The sequence below is a fragment of the Nycticebus coucang genome, chromosome 15, assembly GCF_027406575.1.
Source record: "Nycticebus coucang isolate mNycCou1 chromosome 15, mNycCou1.pri, whole genome shotgun sequence".
NCBI lineage: Eukaryota > Metazoa > Chordata > Mammalia > Primates > Lorisidae > Nycticebus > Nycticebus coucang.
Window position 1 is genome coordinate 27,949,173 of NC_069794.1, and position 24,596 is coordinate 27,973,768.

Sequence of the window (24,596 nt, forward strand, 5' to 3'; positions counted from 1 at the left end):
CTGCTTCTGAATGTTGAAAATATTGCATATGCTACAACCTAGTAATCATTTCATTATCTAGTAAATAATAAAGGAAAACTTTGCCATAGGTACTCTAGAATGTATTTGTTATAGCAAATAACAAATATCAAATTTACATAGCAAATAACAAATATTAAATAATTACAAACATCAAAAACACATCCAATTTTCATTGGCAGAAAAATAGGTGAATGTGAAAAACAGAATATTACATGACTGTTAAATTATTTAATTAAACCAAAGCACATCAATATAAATGAGTTGGAAAAATAGAATAGTAAAAAAATATATATATATATATTAAGTCCCAGGAATGTCCGTAGATAGTGATTGTATATTTTGTTTCTATTTTTTAAAATAAAGTGTGTTTGTATATGTGTTTATATGCATAGCTTAAAAATTACCATAGGCCAAATATGGACATTGAGCATAAAAATACTAATGGTAAGGGTTTATAACTTATTTACAATACATTTGTTCAAAAAAATGGCTACATTCTTGGAGTACAAGAAATTATATAGGGTTAGGTATCTGATTCATGACAGTAGAAAACAACACTGAGGCAAAAACAACAAAGAAAAATTCAGTGCATAGATATGAATTCAACCAGAGGTTTCTATTTTAATAATGTTCTAATGGAGCCAGAATTGGAAGTTATGCACAATCTTGTCAAATTCTCAGAGCTATTTTAGCTTACAGAGCTATGAAGTTTCTCAACATGTGAAAAATATCTGGTGAAAGAAATGTTACTATGCTTACCTGTTACCTTTCAAAGTGACCAGCCCTAGGTGAAAAGTGTTGTTTTATTAATGTGATCCACTGTTACTTTGGTGACCATGAAACATGCTTTGAGGTATTTGCACTCCTTTATCCCTTCATGAATTAAGAATTACAAAGGATTAGGCTAGTGATTGCATTAACATTTAGCATAAAGTACAATGAAGTTTTAATAGATTATAGGATATAGTATCTACATATTTCTATAACATGATAAAGAAAATAATGCAAGTGTGGTTAGCAGGAAGGAAATATACAAGTAAGTGAGCACAAGGTTAATACGGGTAAAGGTATGTAAGAATGAAAATTATTATACTGATTACATTGATATTAGTTTATGTGATACTGTTTTGTTTTTCAGAGACATTTTACACAAGTTTATAGTCTTTGAGCAAAGGATACATTTAGTATATACACCTCAAGTTATCTACTTGGCAGAAAAAAATCACTTGCAGATCATTTTAGCTGAGCTGAAAATGGACCTCTGCTGAGCACACGCTAAGTTACACTGCTCGAACCTTCTCCTCATCTCTGGCAGCCTGATGTTATCATGCTATCCGCAGTGGTGTATGAAATGAGAGGAGGTGATATTTCATATTCGTATTCCCCTGCTGCGTCCAGCCATTGATAGCAGAATGTTGAACTCAAGAGATGCTAAAACAAAGGCTAATTGGTCCTTATAGAATCACTGGCCTACCTGACTTAAAATATGCGTGTGTGGGTGTGTGAGTGTGTGCTCATATTTGAAAAGATCCAAGATTATGGAATAGATGTTTTTACTATGCAGTAAAACCCATGTGAAACCCGAAGCCAAGTTCTTAGTAGCATCAATAATGTTCTCTATCCTTTCGAATTAATATGCAGATAAGCATTCTTTGCCATGCACTTTCTTTTCCTTAATATCAGGTTTTCTGTTGTTTATTAAACTTTTCACCTCCACTAAGTACTTGTTTCATTAATATTACTTCGTAACACTTTTTTTATTTCCAGATTAAATACACAGATGAAAAAATACAGCCTTGTATTCATGCATTAGCCAAAAACATCAAGAAAAAGGTATTGAATTGTCTCTAGTTCCTTTTTGGCCTCAAGCAGGTCATTTTCAAATGCAGCAATATTGTTTCTCTTTTTTAATGCCGACTTGAGGTTTGCAAATATAATAGGATTTATGCTTCTGCTACCCTTGCAGCAGAAAAAATGAGAACTGCGATACACATTTATGCAGCTAGGGAACAGGGGAAATAACCTAATAGTAAAAGTTTGTGCATATTTTTAGAATCAGACGTTAAACATTAAAGAGTCATTGCTTAAAATGTGACAAACAACTTGTTTTATAGAACACTTTACATAGTAATAGCTCTATGAAACATATTGCTACACTATATTTGTATATTTGCATTTGCTTTGGGGATCTTAGTCATAAGTCACTTGCTTAGGTCAATGTCTAGAACAGTTTTTCTAGGACTTACATTTAAGTCTTTAATCCACCCCAAGTTAATTTTTATTTGTGGTGCAAGATAGGGATTCAGTTGCAATCTTCTCTACATGGCAATCTTATTTTGCCAGCACTGTTTTTTTTAACAGAAGACCTTTTCCCCAGCATATGTTTTAATTTGCTTTCTTGAATATCAGAAGATTATAGCTATACTGTTTTATTTTTCCTAGGTTTTCCATTCTGTTCCATTGATCTGCGTGTTTACTGTTAAACTAATACCATGTCGTTTCAGTTAGTGTAGGCTTGTAATGAAATTTAAAGTCAGGCTATGTGATACCTCCAGTTCGTTCCTTTTCATTAGGCCTGCTTTAGCTATTTGAGCTCTTGTTCATTCCATATAAGCTGTAAGTTTATTTATTTTTTTCTAATTCTATTAAAAGTAACAGCAGTTATTTCACAGAAATTACATTGAATCTGTAGATTCCATTGGATAGTAAAGGCATTTTAAAAATATTGATTCTTCAGATCCAGGAGCATGGGATATATTTGCATGTGTTTGTGTCATCTGTGATTTCTTTTATTAGGAATTTGTAGTTCCTCTTGTAGAACTTTTCACATCAAGTCCTTGGTTAAGTTTATTTACAAGTATTTTAAATTTTTTGCAGCTATTAGAAATGGTATTGGGCTCCTGATTTGGTTCTCAGTTTGGTTATTGCAATGTATTGAAATACTATTAATTTTTGATATATTGACTTCATAACCTGAGACTTTCCTGAATTCATCAATCAAATCTAGCAGTATATTGGAAAACTCCTTATGCTCTTCTAGGTATAAGATGATATAAACAGCAAAAAGGAGATAGTTTGGCTTCCTTTCTTCTTATTTAGATGCCTTTTTATTTCTTTCTCTTGCCTGGGAGCTCTGGCCAGGACTTGTATATTGAACAGCAGATGTAAAAGTGCACATACTTGTTCTATTCTGGTTCTTAGAGAGATTGCTTTCAACTTTTCCCATTCAGCATGATGTTAGCTGTGGGTTTGCCCTATATGGTTTTTATTATTTTGAGGTTTTGTTCCTTCTATACAAACATTGTTGAGAATTTTTATCAAGAAGATGGATTTTATTGAATGCCCTCTCAGCATCTATTGATGTGATCATATGGTTTTTATTTTTAACTCTTCTTATGTGGTGAATCTCATTAATTGATTTGCATATGTTGAACCATCTTTGCATCACTGGGATAAAACCCACTTCATCATAGAGAAAGATCCTTTTGACACACCATTGGATTTGATTGGCCATATTTTACTGAGGACGTTTGCATCTATGCATATCAGATATATTGATTGGCAGTATTCTTTTATTGTTACATTCTTTCCTGGTTTTGGAATCATGGTGATATGGGCTTTATACTATGAGTTAGGAGGACATTCTTCTTCTCTATCTGGGGAAAGTTTCCGTAGTATCAGTTCTTTGTACACATGGCAGAATTCACCTGTATCCATATGGTCCTGAGCTTTTTTTGTTGGGAGATATTTTTATTACTGATTTAATTTTGCTACTCATTGTGGTTCAATTCTGAATTCTACATCTTTCTGGTTCAATCTTGGGAGGTTGTATACTTCAGGAATTCATCTGTTTCTTCTAGATTTTCCTGTTTGTGAGAATATAACCATCTCTCATAATCTTATATTTCTTTTGTATCAGTTGTAATATCTCCTTTTGAATTTCTGATTGTGTAGGCTGGGAGCAGCGGTTCACGCCTATAATTCTAGCACTCTGGGAGGCTGAGGAGGGTGGATGCTTGAGCTCACACGTTCCAGACCAGCCTGAACCAGAGCAAGACCCTGACTCTAAAAATAGCCAGGCACCTGTAGTCCCAGATACTTGGGAGGCTTAAGGCAAGAGGATTGCTTGAGCCCAAGAGTTTGAGGTTGCTGTGAGCTATGACACTACTGCACTCTACCCAGGGAGACAGAGTGAGACTCTGTGTCAAACAAACAAACAAACAAATTTCTTTTTTTTTTTTTCTTTCCTGAGACAGAGTCTCACTCTGTTGCCCTGGGTAGAGCTCTGTGGTGTCACAGCTCACAGCACCTCCAACTCTTGGGTGTAGGCAATTCTTTTGGTGATCTAAATAGTGTATATTCCTTAGGCATTTAATAGAAGGTTCTGTAAATATCTGTTCAGTCCATTTGGTCTAAAGTACAATTAAAGTCTAGGTTTATTGGTTGTTGTTGATCATCTGTCTTAATGATCAGTGTAGTGCTGCAAGTAGGATGTTGAAGTCCTATACTATAATTGTGTGCAATTGTGTTACTCTGTATCTCCTTTTCTTAGGTCCAGTAATATTTGGTTTGTGAATCTAGGTGCTATGATATTGGCTGCACCTGTATTTAGGATCATTAAGCCCTTTACTTAACTGATCTCTTTATGATTATGTAATGAACTTGTTTGTATTTTTTAATGTTTTTTGATTTAAATTCTCCTTTACTTGATGTAAGTGTAGCTATTTTTGACTGCTACTGGTTTCTGTTTACATGAAATACAGTTTCCACCATTTACTTTCAGTCTATATACAGCTTCTTTGCAAGATATCTGCCTGGTAGCCTTGGGCTTCCCATATTGAAATTCCTGAGCTTCTTGCTATCTCTGAAAAGTTTTCAATGTTTATTTTCTTAAACAGGGGTTTTGAACTTTTTTATTGGTTTTCTCCACTACAAAATACCCCAACTTGCAAATTTGGTCACTTTACGTCGTTCTAAAATATTTTTAAACTTCACTCATCTTTTTCATTTTGATTCTCTTATTTTTGTCTGACTGGATTATTTCAAAACTGTTTTCAAGTTCTGAAATTAATTCTTCTGCTTGTCTGTTTTGAAAACTTTGAAATAAGTTTTGTATTTCTTTCAATACATTTTTTAAGGTACAGAAATAAATTTCTCAGGTACAGAATTTCTGGGGTGTTTTGGTGGTGGGGAGGTTTAAAATAGCTATTTCTTGAGTAAATTTCTCATTTATAACCTGAATTGGTTTTCTGATTTTTTTGTAATGATTTTTAGATTTCCTTCACATCATATTGAGTTTATTTAGAATCAACATCAGAGATTTTTTTATCTCGTATCATGAGGACTCTTTTTGATGGGTATTTGTTGCTGTACAATTGCTGTGGTCTTTGGTATTGTAATATTAGTTGCTTTTGCACATTCCCTGTGCCCTTCAGTTGATATACGCACATCTGATGCTGTTTGTTGTTTGATACATACACATCTGATGTTGCAGTTGTTTGTTCCCATTTTTTTGAAATTGCTTTGAAGAGCAGAATGTCTTCTTAACACGTGTATATGTTGTTGATTGAGTAGAGACTACAATAACGTAATCTTTGTATAATATCTTAAGTGGTACACAGGGTCAATGGTATTTGTGCTTTCCTTGGCGGCTTAGGGAACAATTATTACTTGAGGCTTCAGTGAAGTTTTGCTTAGACATTGAATGCCAGTTAAGCCAGTCTTTGGGTCCCAGTGATGAAAGCAGTAGGCTAACATACCTCATTTTAGGCCCCAGAGCAGCCTTTGCTGCCAATGGTGTTAGTATGACCCTGGAGACAAATATTGAGCTTTGGGATGGCTTGCTCAGAAGAAGCTAGTAGTTGGAACAAAGGTCTGGGTACATGGTAGGTTCTCAGGCTCCTGAGAAGCTTGTGTGATATAGGTAGTGGCAGTTGTGGTGGTGGAGCAGCCAACTAGGACCCTGGTGGTCCAGGTTTTTGTTGCTTACACCTGCTGTGGACTAAAGAAGCTAGTCCCCAGTTCCATTGTTGCCTATAACAAGGTGGTAGGCATGGTTCTCAGTTTTTGTAGGAGAGCTTGAGTTCCCCTTCTCCTCCTCAGTGGTCTGAGCTGAGACTGGATCAGCCTGATCTCATGCCAAGGGAGGGGCACTGCCCAGTTTAAGCTCTAAAACACCTTGGAAGAGAGAAGGTGGGCCACTTTGAGGCAGACAGCATAGGAAAGACGCTAGGGGAAGTGCCATCTGTTTGTGGCTTGGTGTCACAGTATCCTAGAGCAGGGCTTTGGTAATTTTCTTAGGACTACATAGGCTTATAAATTTTATAGTTATGTGATATCAGTTATGGTTTAGTTATCAATGTCACACTGGGTTCAGAGCAAAAGTTTGAAAGGAGAAGACTGAAAGAGCTCCCAGTGGGCAAAGCTTGAAAGTTTTAAAAAACAAAATTAAATAACATTAAATTATCACCTAAATTGTAACATAAATATCCAGTAAGCCATACTGACATAAATACATGATTAAAACCAAACATACAATAAATGAATAGATTGGGAGAGGAGAGGAGAAAAATCTCACATGAGAAAAATCTCTCATCTCTCAAAATCTCCTAGTAATTTCTGTAGCTGTTATGACCTGAAGAAGGAGTATAAGTTCTCACTTTTTAATTGCTGACTGTATACAGTGACTTCTTCCCCAAAAAAGAAGGGAAGGAAAGGATCAAGGTTGGTGGGGTAAGGTTACACTGGCGAAATATGGCAAGAAATTCCTCACCCTTAACAGTGATGTCACATAGCTTTCATGCAATTTTGATATGATTTGATTAAAATAACACTTAACCTATGTGATTCCTACAACCCACAACTCTAGTTTAATCATGCAAAATATATAAAATAAATACTAAGTGAGGGGCACTGTAAGTATATAAGCCATCTGATCTATAGTACTAAAAATTGTGAAAATTGTCAAAAATGAGAAAAATCTGAGTAGCTATCATAGCCAAGAGGTTATCTAAGAGGCCATATGACTATGTAATATGGGGATTTTGGTGGAATTATGGCACAGCAAAAAAAAAAAAAATACTGTGAAAATCAAGTGAATCTAAACAACTTATGAACTTTAGTTAATAATAAGGTGTAGGTATTGATTCATTAATTGTAAAAATTGTGTTAATAAAATACTAGTATTTAGGACATTAATAGAAAAAAAGGCTGTGAAATAAAAGAAACTGTAATATCTCTAATTTTTTCCACATATAATATTTCCTAAATAATAGAATTTATTAGACAGAAATATATATATTTCTATTTTCCATTCCACTAGTACTATGACAAATTATTCCCTAGTGAGTTATATTTCTTCAGTCCTAACATAGATACCTAGTTTTTTTTTTTTTTTTAATTGTTGGGAATCCATTGAGGATACAATAAGCCAGGTTACACTGATTGCATTTGTTAGGCAGAGTCCCTCTTGCAATCGTGTCTTGCCCCCCAAAAGTGTGGCATACACCAAGGCGATACCTAGTGTTTTAACCCTCAATTTTTTTTTTTATTTTTACATTTCTTCACTAGATGTAATGAAAATGGCAATCCTTGGGGTGAAGGAAAGGAATAAACAGCATAACACATTTAACGGCTTTCAAAAATGAAAGCTCTGCTTTTGGAATTTCTTAGTTAAATGGGAAAACAAACTGTAAGCACAAGTCTATTACAAAGTTATAATGCAATATATGGGAACTGAGAAAAATAGATATAAGATATACTCCCTAGGGAGTGCGATTCCTACTATATTAACTTCAGTTTGTTTGTTTATTTATTTATTTACTTGTTTATTTATTTTTAGACAGTGTCCTCCTCTGGGTGGAGTGCAGGGGCATTTTCAAAGTTCAGTGCCATCTCAAACTCCTGGGCTCAAGCAGTCCTCCTACTTCAACCTGCAGAATAGCGGGGCACACACCACCGTGCTTGGCTAATGTTTTCTAATTTTTTGGTAGAGATGGGGTATCTCTCTTGCTTATTTGGTCTCAAACTCCAGAATTGAAGAAATCATCCTTCCTCCACCTCCCAGAATGCTAGTACGTTAAGTTTTAATAAATAATGTATTCTACTTGTCATGTTGCTGTTAGTGCCGTACACAAAACATGGATGATATTATATCTTGTAAGAAATTAGCTAGAAAAGATATTACACAAATCAGTCACATCTAAATGTTTTATTAACACAAGACAAATAGCTTTATAAAAATCTATTTTAGTAATGGACTGTATTTTGATTTGATTACTGAGACTAACAATAATTTGTGAAAAGAAAATCATGTATGAGTCACTATAACCACTTGAGAAATTAAATAACAAAATCCTTTGAAGTTTTGTTTATAGTTACAATTTCCCATCCTTTTTCAAGGAGAGCATCATAATTTTGTGTTTGTTCAAATATAATCTCTCAAGGATTTTGGATGAATAATGAATCAGTTTTGCATTTTCAAACAGAATGAAGAGCAACTCTAATTTCTTAACAAAATATATTTCTTAAGAAGGATAGAAAGTTCATTGATTTTGTTATTAACCACATAAGAAAGCAGTAAATAGTACTTTTTGAACATTACCTGTTAAATTCACTGAAGTTAATTTAGCCAGCTCTTTTTCTACCTAGACATCAGTGTTTTCAGTAATATGTGTGTGGTATAGAGGTAATAAGCAGTCAACATCTGTGTGTGTGTAAATATTCACACACATATGTACATCTATTTTTTTTTTAAATACACTATATTTGTCTACACACACATTTGCTTAATAATGAGCCAATTAATAAGTTCCCCACCATTGTTGGAATGACTGGCTGGTTCTGCCTTTCCACTTCAAAAATAAGGAGGTGGCCTCTGCGTCTGTGGCAAATGTTACAGCTCAATGTTCCAGATGACAGATCCTCAGACTCGGAGAGTGTGCTGCAGAGCTGATTTATTTTAGCAAGAGAGGGAGGCAGCTTTCTTATAGTCACGAGAGGACACACAGAGGACTGCCCAGGAAAGGTGGGGAACGCTGGGAACATATCTGGTCATTTGCTCTCCCCAGTCTCCACCTGCCAATAAGATTTGTTTATTTTTTAATCCTCCTGATTATTGGTTGTTTCTTCAATCCTCAGTCTAATTGGTCTTCACCCTGGGGAAAGTCTGAAGGGATCCCAAAATGACCTGAAAGTCCTGTATCAGCCACCCACAGATAGTATAATGTTTAAGTTAACACAATTATTTAATTTCTCTAATGGGTAAGTTTATGCCAGTGTGTGCATGTGTGTATAATTTATTTTAAAGTAGAATCAAATCATCAGATTTATATTTAATGTTAAAGGAAAAGGAATATTCAACGTGTGCGGGTCAAACTACTCTCATTGTTTGGGTGTATTCCAAAATATCTTCACAAAATATCAGTCCTAATATTGTCAAAAGATTGAATGAAGCATAACTTCATGAAGAAATGAAGTTATTCATCCAGATAAAACTGTTAGAAAATGCCCGTCTCATAATGAGCACCAAATATTCCTGCATTAGGCTCAAATCTAGGTCATAATCTGACATTTTGTGAATAATGAAGGCGGTATACTCCACGTAACAAGAATTTTTATTTGAAGAAAAGTTGTATTTAGCTCTCTTCACCTTCAAGTGACTCTTTTCCATATAAGATTTTTCTACTCATTTCTTTCAAACAACAGTAAAGCATTTTATTTGTCTCACAATTTTATATTTCTTTTATATGTGTTATGGTGCCCTTACATAACTCTTCTTGATGATCAGAATAATACATATTACAAGTATGTATGCCTTAATTTATTTTCCTACAAAACAGAAATACCTGTTCTGAAATATTGCAGTCTAAATAGTATAATGTGGAAATAATAGTTAGGATCATATGACTCTAAACCTATCCAACTGAAAATAAACCAACCATTGAACAAGCATAGAAATTTAAATGAATTTTAATTAGAACACTATAAGCAATAAATTATTTCCATTTTAAGAAGCCAAATGAAAGCTTCCTTGGCAACTGAGTCTGGCATCACTGTCATTCAATATCTAACTGTAGCTTTGGAGCTCCAGCTTCTTCCTTACATTTATAGGCCATTTGGAGGCATTTTCTTCCAATAAAAATCATTATCGAAAGTTAGAATCTGATACATGATATCATATTATATTACAATCAGTATTTTAACAGAAAATTGCTTTACATCTTCACTGTCTGCACTGACATTATGATCTTTTCCTGAAAATTTGAGGGAAACTACAGTACTTCTTGAAGCCATTGCTTACATAAAGACTATAGCTTTTGATGAAATTTTAGAGTTTTTAAAACATTTTCATGAATTATTTAGACTTTTCTTCTAAATTATGAGAAAGTTGTCCTTTAAAGTCTTATAATTTTAATGTACTGTGAAAATTAGTTATGGGGTAATGCTACATTTACATAACACGGCCTTACTGTGGATTATTATTCAGAACAAACAACATAGGAACATGAATTATGTAAGAATATGTTATGTTTACTATTTAATCTCTTTTATATATTTAAGGTATAATAAAGTTGAATCATCATCATATTTTAATAATTTTATTTCTATTGTTCAATTTTGTCCGCAATTTTGGGAATCATTCACACTAGTGATTTAGCTCAGGATCTCATGTTATTCTTCACTATATTTTTATTAAATTTTAACTCATTTTTCAAGAATTTTTATTTTTATGGAAAATGAATATTAATACCTTCATGATTTTTTGTTAAATCACCACTTCTGATTCAGATCATGTTTTACATCTTTTGTATTGAGAAATATTTTCAATTTCTTAGTGCTCCTTGAATGTTATCCTGGTTATATCTTCCTGATATGCTCAAAGAAAAAAGCAAATTTAAGATGGCAGAGGAATTCATGTGTAGAATTGGGTTCAGTATAGAATAACAATGATGTAAAGAAACAGGAATTAATTTTCGTTTTTTATATTTTAAGTAAAGAAGTCATAGTAAGCTTCGAAGTCTTTCAGAGACCAAATATGACTTTATAACAATTTTATTGCCTTTCTTTTTTCTAAAAAAAGTCACTACTACTGTTTATTCTATTGATTGCCCCAAATTTTAGTTGGAGGTTTTATTATCAATTAAAAATGTTACCTAATTATTAATTCAAATGTTAAAAACTACACCATCATTCTTCATAAATCCAGTGCATCAGAAATCTTCTGAAAGGGCTTACTCTTTAGAAATTTTAAAGATTGAATATTGTGTCATTGATGCTCTCTATTTGCAGTTCCTGCATCTGTGGATTCACAAAACTGTGAATAAAAATAAAATATAATAAATAATACAAATAAAAATGCCAACAGAGAATAATATCTGTTTGCATTGCAGTTACATCATATTAGGTATTGTAAGGAAAGATGCTTTAGTATGTGGAAGAATGTGTGTAGGTTGTATTTAAATATTATAGCACTTTATATAAGGGAATTGAACATCCTCAATTTTTTTTTTTTTTTTCATCTGTAGCAGTTCTGGAACCATTCCCCCACTGATACGGAAAGATGAATGATATCTTAAATTGTCTTGTCTTCAAGGAAACCATGCATAATTAACATACATGTAAGTTTCTTGTCTTTATACTACTTACATGGAGCTGTTTTGATACTACCATAAAAATATAAATATAATTAATTTATGTCTTCATTCTCTATTTCACACATGCAAACATTTCCCTCATAATTTATATGTGAAAATGTGCACTTGTGAGGTAAAGATAGCAAATAAAGTCCTATTGAATTATGTACATATTATTACTGAGAAACTAAACTTGCATTCAAGCAATTATTTTACTAATGAAGAAAAAGAACTGTTTTTTTCCTCTTTGTAGTAAAACCATGCATATCATTAGCCTTTTTAGAATTACCTACCTACATTCAGTATAATTCCCGGTGTTAATTTACACTGAACCAGAGCTTGTCTATCAATCCAGACTTTCCCCAAATCTCTACCACTATATTTGCTTAGTCATTTAGTCATTTTCATTAATTTTTTAAATCTTAGGTAACTTTACTGGACATTTTATCACAATCACTCTATTCTAATGGAAAGGTCATGCAGAACCCATTTATAATAATGGAAGTATTCATAAAACCAAGAGGAGGTAACATATCCCACATCTGAGCACAATAGATCAAAAAGAATTTGTTGAAAACTTGCTCTTATGCACTTCAGATTTTTAATTCTTCAGTATTTATAAACTCCGTTCAGCACATTTCATGAATTTATTTTTTAGTTAAACAAGTGGGAATTTTAAACGCGCCATGTTAGAAGTAGCTGGCCAAAAGCCTGCTCTCTTCAGTTTAGCCACATTGCCCTTCTTTGCATATTAATGGCCCCATTTCTCATTTTCCCTTGTGTCAGGCATTGCTGATCCAAGCACAAAGCTTCCTTTGAATTAATGGATGAACACGGAGGTCAGTTTATCAGTGAAGCAGAGGAACAATGTGGAGTACCAAGACAACAGCAAATTCAGATTATACCAGAAGCACTGCTTTACATTCTGTTTTTATTCTAATAGTCAAATAAATAGCTTTTCTAATTTTAAATCTTGATTTTGTTCATCTTAATTTGTTGGTAACAACTTGGACTAATTGAGCATAGGCAAAGGATTAAATATTTATCTATTTATAAATAACTTCTTGGGTCATCTGCATATAGTAGAAAAATAAGCCATTTCCAGATATATGAACATTGACCTGTGCAAAGGGTACCCTGAAGAAAGATTGCTTCTCATTATGTTATTTTAAAGCACCCTTGTTCAATAGATACACAACATGAGACTATGCAATTAAAATTTTGAAGAAGTCACATTACAAATAATTGAAAAGAAACAAATATAGTTTTATTAATTTATTTAATTTAAAATATCCAAAATTTTATTTCAATGTAATCATTACAAAATTATGAATGGAATATCTTACATTTTTACTGTTTCCTAGTAAGCTTGAGTGCCCATTGTCATTGGTTCAAAAAGTATTTACAAAGGGTACATGTGACAAACCTAGAGCCAATATCATAATGAACAAGGAAAAATTGAAAGCATTCTTGCTGAGAATTAAAACCAGGCAAGGTTTCAACACAGTGCTGGATGTTCTCACCTGAGCAATCAGGAGAGAGAAGGAAATCAGGAGGATCCAAATAGGGAAAAAAGAGGCCAACCTGTTCCTCCTTACTGGTTTTATAATCTTATATCTAGAAAAGGCCCAAGATTTAACCAAGGGAGTCCTTAAACCGATGCATAAATTCAGCAATCTCAGATTAAAAATCACCATACACAAATCCATGGCTTTAATTTATGCCAACAATAGTCAAGCTGAGAATCAAATAAAAAATGCAATACCATGCACAGTAGCAACACAGAAGATAAAATACCTAGAAATATATCTAACTAGGAGCTAAAAGACTCTACAGGGAAACTATGAAACACTGAAGAAAGAGATCACAGAGGATGAGTAAACAGATGGAAAGCATGTCATACTCGTGGATTGGCAGAATGAACATTGTTAAAATGATTATATGACCCAAAGTGACTTACAGAGTCAATGCAATCGCCATTACAATGTCAATGTCATTTTTTCAAAACTACAGAGAACAGTTCTACACTTCATACAGAACCAGAAAAGACCCCAAATAGTCAATGCAACCTTATGTAATAAGAACCAGTTGGAGGTGTCACTTTGCCAGACTTTAAGCTACACTATAAGACTACAGTAACCCAAACAGCATGGGATTGGTACAGTAACAGAGACATAGACCTATGGATCAGAGCAGAGAATCCAGAGTTGAAACCATCCTCCTATTGCCATCCAATCTTTGATAGAGCAGACAAAAACATACATTGGGAAAAAGAATTGCTATTCAGTACACTGTGTTAGGAAAATTGAATAGGCATTTGAAAAAGACTAAACCAGGATCTGCACCTCTCATCACTCAGAAAAATTAACACACAACAGATAAAACACTTTAACATAGGCTTTAAAATATAGGAATTCTAAAAGAAAGTGTTCCATACTTAGTGCAGAAAACATTAAGCAAAGTCTTTGGGTTTCCTATATTCCAATATTTTCTACCCGATTTTTATCATGGGCTTCTTTACTGTACCAGACCGTGACTTCCTATTTGTTGTATGTCCACTGATTTATTGTCCTGATAGGTGTATATACCACCATACTTGTGTAGTGCGAGCTGGGAGTTCTTTGTATTTCAGTTTTAAAGTTTTAAAGTTAAAACTCCTTTAAAATTCCTTCAAAGTTGGCTTCTTTCAACAGTTCAAATTCTGACCCTGGCCTACATTAAGAATTTTGTGTTTTTGCCTCCGTCCCCTTTAATCCTTTCGGATCGTATGCCCTTTCCTGGGCACAGTTTCTTTCATTTATACTTCCCTGTCTGTGTTTTACTTTCACTTTTAAAAACCATTTATAGTGGCTAATAAAATAATCATGAATCTACAAGCTTAACTTAAGAAAAAGGTAATTACTAGATTGTGGAAAACTTAATTTAGTGCCACAAACTCTTACATCTCAATCTCTATTGAATAAGAGGCAGCACATGTAAGAAAGTGAATATTTGTTGGGTGAACAGATTAACAAACCACATAATGGTCTTCAGCTCTAGAAGCAGCGGAGCTTTCATGTTCTCTACATCCCCATCCTCCTGTTTCATTATGGAGCCTCCTCATTATGTGAATTTTGAAAATCCACCGAATCTAGTCTTAAGTAGTCAAACTCTGGCACCAATTAAATGGGTTTAATGGCTGATCCTGACAACCATTTGTTCTGGACTTTGGACTCTTGAGCTTTAGTTTCCTCATGTATAACATTAGCCCAGTAATAGTACCTAGGCCACAGAAATGTTGTGAGACAATCTATGCAAAAATACACGTCTTTGTCATGGTAACTGCATGTGGGTGCTTAATGCTGAACATGTTAGGTGGTTTTATTATATAGTCAGTGAGATTTGGAATTTATTAGACATTTTTTTTTCTTTACATCTCACATATGCATACTTTATAGTCACTACCATGCTTGAGGGGAGGACAGGGACCATTAGTCTTCCAGTATCCTTTAGATCCCCATTGGTAAGCAACTGTTAATGTTTACATTTGTAATGTTGATTAAACAGTCTAATTTGAAATTGAGTATTGGTTATTTATTTTAGTAAATACATTCAAAACTTTTGAGTAACAATATACATATTTAATGAAAAGAGTTATATGATTTCCAACTTTTTTTTTTTGAGACAGAATCTTAAGCTGTCGCCCTGGGTAGAGTGTCCTTGCATCACAGCTCATAGCAACCTCCAATTTTTTGGCCCAAGCGATTCTTTTGCCTCAGTCTCCCAAGTAGCTGGGACTATAGGTGCCCACCACAATACCTGGCTATTTTTTTTTTTTTTTGTAGCAGTTGTCATTGCTGTTTAGCTGGCCCAGGCAGGGTTCAAACCTGCCAGCCCGGATGTATGTGGCCAGTGCCCTACCCACTGAGCTATGGGTGCCACCTATGATTTCCAACTTATAAAATGTTTTGCTCCAGTGTGACTGCATTGAAAAAAAAGAAATGAGTAAACAAAATATTTTTCATTAAAACTTATATGGCTTAATATTTGGAAGATCAATTACAAGTATTTTCAGATCCTTTTTTTTACTTTTATAATTTTCCTTTTTTGAAATCTTTTTTCCCTCAAGTGACAGTGAATATTGTTTTCTTATTTAGTCAAAAATCAGTTTTTTGGGGAAAAATCATTTGTTTAAATGAAAAATAATACATATGATAGTATTTTTACTTTGTCTAATCATAACAGCTGTACTGTGCTTATCTCTAATTTTCCAAACCTCTCTTCTCTTTGGCTTACATCTCCTCACCGTCCATATACAGGAGAATGGGCATCTGAGCAATGTGTTAAGACCTTTGATCTGGTCCAAATGGGCAAATTGAAATTTGTCTCTAAAAGAAACCAAAATATTGGCATCAGAAAATGATATTTCACTGTGACTACACCTCCAAAAGAACATAAACTAGAATTTATTGGCTTATTCAGGTACTGGAAGCAAAACGGACATAGGCTACTATAACTGTTCGTGGCTTCAATGTCTTCTACGTGTATCCTGAGTTTTGGCATCAGTTGAAATGGGTTCAGCTCTGTACCCAAAAATGAGACCAGGAAAGGTTCAGGTCAAGTTTAACGAAATGGGACTAAGACCCTTCTGGGTAAAGATGCTGACTGTACCAAGTGGGTGTAGAGGGAGGAAGATTCCACAGGTTATTAGAAGGCCTTGGCAGGCTAGGGTCTTTCTGGGGAAACTCTTGGGGTGGGGCCAGGTAGGCATTTTATTCTGGGTAGGGATGAGGGAGAAGGGTTTAGGCCACTAACACTTGTTGTTATAATACTTGTTATAGTCTTTTAGAATCTTGGTCTTGCATATACCTTGAGAAATATCTTGAAATGTTAATTTTAGTTGCCTCTTTTCCATACTTCTTTATATATGCCCCCATGGCCAAGGAATCCACAATTGAAGAGGTAAATTATAGCAGGAACGCAGGAATAAGAAAATTGATCAATGATCATTTTTTTTCGTGTGTGGGGTTGCTTTCATTCAAATAATCTCTTCAACAATTCAACAGGAAAAAGAAAATGTTACCTACAAGTGGGATTTCTTTTCCTTACAGTTGGTTGGCGGTGGGGGGGGGGGAAGATGTCCCTCTTGAGAATAAGGTGGTCTAAAAGTAAGTCATGATATTTAGGCCGTAATCCCATATAATATATTTATAGCAGTTAATGTGATATTTGATAAATACCGTTTTGAGCTCTTAAAACACTTTGTGTGATTATACTTCTTTTGTTCTTACAAGTTTGTGGGACTTTGTAGCAAATGCTAGGCCACTGAAAATGATGAGGACATAGATCACTGGGAGGCCAGCATTTTTAAGTAATCAATGCCAAAGGGAGACCCACTAGAGCGCTGTCTTCTTCCCTTCCTTTGTCTTTCCCTTTCCCTTCCCCTAATCTCTCTCCTTCCATTCCCTTTCTTTCCCTCTTTTATTTTCATCTTTCATCTACCAGGACAATTAGGTACAATCCAGATGAAGACTGTGGTATCATCTTTTGTGACTGAGTAGAGATGACACAGAGCAAATCCTCTGCTGACCCACAGTGCACACACAGCCAAAGCAGGAAATACACCTTTGTGGTTAACTACTGAATTTTTTGGTTGTTATTGTTGTTACAAAATTATTGCCTAAGCAATTCCAACTAATACAAGATTACAGAGAAAACATAGCCTGCAATGCCATGAGAAAAAAGGCAGGTGAAAACTATTGTCTTTTGAGACAAGGGAGTCTCTCACTTTGGGGAGATCATAGCTATTTTGAACAAAGGAGCAGGAACACAGGGATACTATGGAGAGGACGTCAGACAGGCCCTTTGTTCCTGGGCTTTGCTACCTCCTGTGAACTGCAAGTGTGCTAAGCCCAAACAATGTCGTGCCTGTAATTTAAAACTAGACATCACTCTGTATAGGAATGATTGTCTTACCTGGTAAAATGTTTCTTTTGACGGCAGCCTAATTGTTGCTAATAGATGATCTGGCACAAGTTATACCCTCCCATACCTCAATGAGATAATCCTCCCTACTGCAGGCGGGTATACCCACTATGTCAAATAGAAGTAGAGTTCTTAGAAATCCAAAAGGATAATTGTATTATAGAAAAAGAAAATCTGTATAATCTTTAATTGGATAGGAATGCACTATGGTGAGCCTCATTTTAATAAGAAAAATATTCACACATATATTTATTTAAAATAAAATAATATGCTACACATACTATTCTACAATTTAATAAGTTTACAGCACACATATGCTCCAATATATATGAAAACATACCTTAGTTGTTTTTTTAATTACTCATTAGTGTTGTATTACTTTTACATACCAGAAGTTATTGTTTATAGTAATGGTCATTTACATCTTTTCCTTTTACTATGTAACTTATAAATATTGCTACAATAGCAATTTTTATGTTCCTCTCAGACTACTAAAAGCAGAATATGTACCAAAAGATATTTGGATTACTAATTTCAGTATTCCACCAATAACTTCTCCTGCAAAGAATAGCAGTTTATCATACAAGGTATGATATTGTTTCCCTAAACATTCCACAATAGCTGGTAATAAATATCTTTCAAATTTCTACTCCTGTGATCCTAAATTATGCAGCAACAACTTGCTATATTCTATATGCCGTTGTTCAACCTATGGAGCCACACTCAGTTCTCAGTTTGATTTCTGCACGTCCTCTCCTTTGCGTCTGAAATATCTTTTCCTCAATACCTGCTCTTCAAGAGGCAGCGTCTGGCTACCGTGTCTCCTACGGAGCTCTTCCAAACTATCGGTAGGATTGACTCCATTCTCATCTGTGCCACTCTACTACCTCGCAAAGCCTTTAGTATAGATTTCAAACATTGTACCTGACTCCCTTTCTATGCAGCTTTTCACACTGTCGCATTTCTCAGCTAATGTGTTTGTTTTTCTTTTTGACAAATTGAAGGTCTGTGGCAACCTTAAATCTATCAGTGCCATTCTTCCAACAGTATGTACTCACTTTGCCTCTCTGTGTCAGCATATTTTAACAATAAAATATTTTAAGATATTTTAGATTTGATTTAGACATTGTTATTCTAGACACAATGCTATTACACGCTTTATAGACTAAAATATAACTTTTTCATGAAATTTTTGTATGCACTGAGAAACCAAAAATTTTGTGTGACTGTCTTTATTATATTTACTTTCTTAGGTGGTATGGATAGAAGCCCACAGTATCTCCGATGTATGCTGTACATTTTTCTTACTTATTTTTTCAAACTGACAGAGAATATTGTTTTTATTGTGTACATTATCATGTTTTAATGTATATGTATACATTGCTAAATTGTTAAATCTAGTTCATTTACAAATGCTGTAGCTCACCTGGTTGATTTCATGGGAGTAGAGGGTAGAGTGGTGCTTTCTAGATGCTGGAAGTAGATCGGGAAGTGAGGGGGGATAGGGAGAGGTGGTTCTTTTCTACATTTTGTGTGATGTGAGTTCAGAAACTGGGCTAGTTAGGACTTTTATTTTTTACCTGGATGGGATAATGAGTGTTTGCAGAATGATGTGTGATGAAATTCCTACATATACCACCCCTAGCAAAGAAACTTCCCCTTCTGGACAAGCTTAATATTTGTTTCAAATTAAGATGAAGCTTATGTGGGGAGAAATATCAAAAGGGTCAGAAAATGTGTTCACCTTGTTATCTGGTATAAAACATTGTTTAAATTCTGTAGAGTATAAGAGGTAAAATAGACTCTGATCCTTGAACAAACTACATTTACATGGTGTTTTCAACTGCGTAAGTTTGTATTTTACACTTATATATTATTTAAAGTAGGGAATACAATACAAGAATGCACATATATTCAATAACTAAAACGGTACTTTAAGAGAATCATTTTTAAAAAATCCACTTTTTACTTCTATCTTTTATGTCTTTTTGCAAATCATTTAGAACTTAGCATTGTGTTTGATATTAAGTGGATAGTAAACCCATGTTTTTTGCCTGAATGATATTGTACAAAATAATTCACTTGCAGAGGCAGGTGCACTGATTTCTTAGAAAGCAAATTTGGTATAGAAATGTAACTTTGCTCTGTAATAGTTATATGAAATTATAAAACTGTGAAAGTTCTCTTATACTGTGCTCAGTTTCTGAGCTTTTAAGAAATTATAAAAGTTTTTCATGATGTTATTGTCATGGTAATGTAAGATTTATTATTTTTTGAATATTGAGACACCTAATCATATTAAGGAATTCAATATGTCTATTGGATAGAGCAAAATAAATATTTCCTGTTTGTCATCATCAACCTTATATTTGAATAAACATATTCAATTGTGTAACATTTAAATTGGAATATCATTAATATTTCTACAGAAAGCATTTATTACATCTTTCACCATGTTTCTTCACAAACATAAACAAAAATCTAGCAAATTTAAGTTTTTCAAATGATAAGACTTTCATTTTCCCTTTTAGAGTATTTGAATATTCTATTCTTCTCATTTTCTTGGTTCTTCATCATGATTAATTTTTTTAAAATCATCATCGAAGTCTCATTATCTGACAAGAGTGACTTGAGGTTGTAGAATTCCGCTTCAATATTTCTTTTCTGATCTCTCACGCCTACTCAGCACAAATGTTTTAGAATGTACGTGACATGTCTTGAATCTCACAAACTGATATCTAACATTAATGATAAAATTTTTAATGAGTTATTTATTTTCTGAATCTGGATTTTTCACCTAAAAAATGAAGAAAATTATACTATATAGGTTAATGTGTTAGTTATGATATTAGCTGTTATCAAGTAAGTCTTAAATAGTATCCATATTACACACAGGTTGCAAAAACAGACAATAATTCAATAGAAGAAGCAATTACCATTTCTGTTTGACCAATATTGTTTCATTTTTAACACTGTTAAGTCTTAGATACCAGGGACATTTCTATAGCTCAATACATTAAATGTTAATACATGTTAATTTTTTTCTTCTCTTTAAGCCTGAATCTTTAATTTTGTATACAAATATAGGAATTTCCTGACTGAATTTTTCCTCTTATTAAGCTCTTATAAGTGACCCTTTATTCTTTTACCAAAACAATTATTTTAGCTAAAAATAATTATTTTAGCATAAAACTTGAGCATTTTTTTTTGTAATGCTCTTTCTAGTCCTCTGCATCTGTGTTTAAAAATATGGATTTATGATTGGAAGAGGAGAAAAAAATATGAATCAGTTATTCATATTTGAGAGAACTTAACATTTTGAAAGTGTTTATTTTTAAGTTTAAAAAACTTAATTCACAAAAGGTAATATTTTAATTGATTCTGAATCACTTTGCCTTGGGTGGGCTCTGGGAAATAGTATTTTCAGAAATGCTCAATTGATTTTTATGATTATGCAAATTTGGGAAACTGTGCCCAAGAAGATGATAATTTTTATTTATTTTTTAGAAACAACTATATCGTTACTTTCTAATGAAAAGTGTTTCAAGAAAAATTTTGCCATGTTAGAATAATATTTTTTGACAAGGAAAGAAATATTCTGTCATTAGCAGCAACATGGATGAGATTGGATGACATTATGTTAAGCAAAATAAGCCAGGCATACAAAGATAAATATGGCCTGTGCTCATTCATATGTAGAAGCTAAAACAGTTTATCTCATAGAAGTGGACAGTAAAATACTGGCTACTAGAGGATGAGAAAGGGAAGGAGAGAGGGTGATTGAGGGTGGTTGGTTAATGAATACAAAAATCCAGCTAGATAAGAGGTATAAATTCCTGTGTTCCACAGCACTACATGGTGACTATAATAAAGAGCAATTCGTTATATTTTTAAAATAGACAGAAGAGCAGACTTTAAATATCTCAAGACAAAGAAATTATGAATGTTTGAGGTTATATTAATTACCCTTATCTGATCATTACACATTGTGTACAGTTATTGAAATATCAAACTGTTCCTGGGTGGCACCTGTGGCTCAGTGAGTAGGGCGCCGGCCTCATATACTGAGGGTGGTGGGTTCAAACCCAGCCCCGGCCAAACTGCAACAAAAAAATAGCTGGGCGTTATGGCAGGCACCTGTAGTCCCAGCTGCTTGGGAGGCTGAGGCAAGAGAATCACATAAGCCCAAGAGATGGAAGTTGCTGTGAGCCGTGTGACGCCACCGCACTCTACCGAGGGCAGTAAAGTGAGACTCTATCTCTACAAAAAAAAAAAAAAAGAAATATCAAACTGTTCCTCATAGATATATACAATTATTACACATCAATTAAAAATAAAGATAAAAGAATGAAAAATATTACCATTACAATATATTAAAGATGTTTATTTACTACCATAAAGGCTTCTGAAAGAAAATGTAAATATGAATATAATTTTATATTGGTCACCTTATTTCTTTTCAAAATCACAATATTTGCATTTATAAAATCATGATATATTTAAGAATATGTCCATTCTGATGTTTTTTCTTTAATTCATATTATGTCAAAGAAAAACACAAATTTGTACATGATTTTTTCCTCATTTCCCAAACACTGATAAATGATTTAAAATTGTAAGAAAAAAAAAGAAGCTTGTTCAAAGAAACACTGAAAATACATTCCCTTATAGTTTTACCTTTTCGACTGATATAACTGAAAACTAAATATATTCTTTTTCACATTTGTTCTTTGTATTCTGTATATTATAGGGTAAATATCAGGAATAGTTTTAGAAGGACTGGGATGTTTCCTGGTCCCTGGGATTTACAGTGTTAAAATAAAGACAGTATAGACCAAGATAAATTAATAAAACAGATCAATAAAATAATAATATTATTTAAAAATAAAACTGATATTATGAAGTGTAATATCAGGTAAAATGCTTTAGGAACATTCATACTTGTATCTTCAAACTTTCAAAGCTTTACTAATCAAAGTTTTATTCCTTAAAAAATGTACTCTTATTATTAATTTTACAAAGTGAATACCTGACAAAGAATCTATAATTAATATTTCTAGTTTGCAACGTACATTTTTATCCTAAGAAGTGCAGAAATTTGCCAGCTTATAAGAAAAATTTCAACCTGGCAGTGATGACATAAAAAAATGAGATAAAAGAGTATTTCCTATGTGCACTCTACTATGATAGAATTGTGTGCACCTTCTAAGTGACGGTGTTGTGAAAGTAAAAACAATTTAGATTTATAAGATCATGAAATTTATGCTTTTTATTTTTTTAATAGTTAAAATTCTCAAAAATCTCAACAGACTACTCCAGATATATATTACATAATGAAGAGCACTACAATGGGTGAGTGGAAAATGTATGGTACTGTGAAGTGATAAGCTTAAAACAGTGTTACAAAAACTGATTCAATTATGGTATCAAAGGGAACTTCGATGTAAACTACAAAATGTTTCCTGGAGTTTATTCAACGCCTCCATTCTTCCACAAGAAAAATGCCTAAAACACAGTAAGTGCTGCAAATATACATTATTACTGTATTAGTTTTCTGGGGCTGCCAAAACAAAATGGACCAGAGATTGGGTAGCTTAAATAAAAGACATGTATTTCTCACAGTTCTGGAAGATGGACGTTCAGGTCATTCTGCCAGCAGGCTTGGTTCCTGAGGCCTCTAACCTTGGCTTGTAGCTGTCCACCTCTTGTTCTGTCTTTCTGCAGTGATCTCTGTGGGCATGTACGTATCTCTGTATGTCCATATTTATTCATCTAATAAAAAAGACAAACAAACCAAAAACAAAAATAAATAAATTGAAAAATCCAATCAGATTGGATAAGGCCCACCCTATAGGCCTCATTATGAATTATTTAAGTCTTTTTTTTTTTTTAGAGACAGAGTCTCACTTTGTTGCCCTCAATAGAGTGCTATAATATCACAGCTCACAGCAGTCTCCAGCTCTTGGGCTTAGGCAATTCTCTTGCCTCAGCCTCCGGAGGAGCTGGGACTACAGGTGCCCGCCATAATGGCCAACTATTTTTTTGTTGCAGTTTGGCCGGGCTGGCCACCCTTGGTATATGGGGCCAGTGCCCCACTCACTGAGCCACAGGTGCTGCCCTAATTATTTAACTCTTTAAAGATCTTATCCCCCAATACAGTTATATTTAACATTGTGAGGATTAAGACTTCAACATACAAATTTGAGGAGCGCACAATTCAGCCCATAACACTTACCCTCTTTGTTTTTAAAAGAATATGCACTGTATAAGAGGGAAACACAATATATTTGAGCAAATCACAGAAGTAATATGTCAAAGTAAAAGCTAAATTAAAGGCTATATAATTGTAGCAATTTGTGAAGAAAAAATATTTACACAAAATCAAAATGATTTGGATGGTCAAAATAAACATAGTCACTTTCTATGCATTCCATTGAGAACACTGATATATTCAAACTCATCTTTTTTGTATGACTCTGAGTAGTGCACAGCGTTCACCATAGTATAAATAATTAGAGACGGTCTTAGCGTTCCCCATAGTATAAATAATTAGAGATGATCTAATATCCATTGATGTTTGTTACTAAGGTAATCAGTCTGTTTGCTTTTAGCAAATTTTAATGGTTGATCTCTACCAAAGTACTTTTAATAAATCATGTCATACATGTCAGAAATTGCACCAATGGCTCAATAATAATAAAGCAGTTTCTATCTGCAGATATCCTGGGAACAGTACTCAGATTCAATTGGTTGATTTAGCAGGATCCCTTTATCTACAGATTAAGCATAGCATTTTTAACATAATTCACTTTTTAAAATCCTGTCTTATACAGTGTTACAGTACAACTACATGAAGTATTGTCTTTGGTCAAAATATATCTAAACAGTAAATGTATATCGATCTTAAGAAGCTTACTAGGAAAATTATGCACAAATCAATCCTTCACTGTGTCATCTAAAAAATTCTTTATAAAGTAC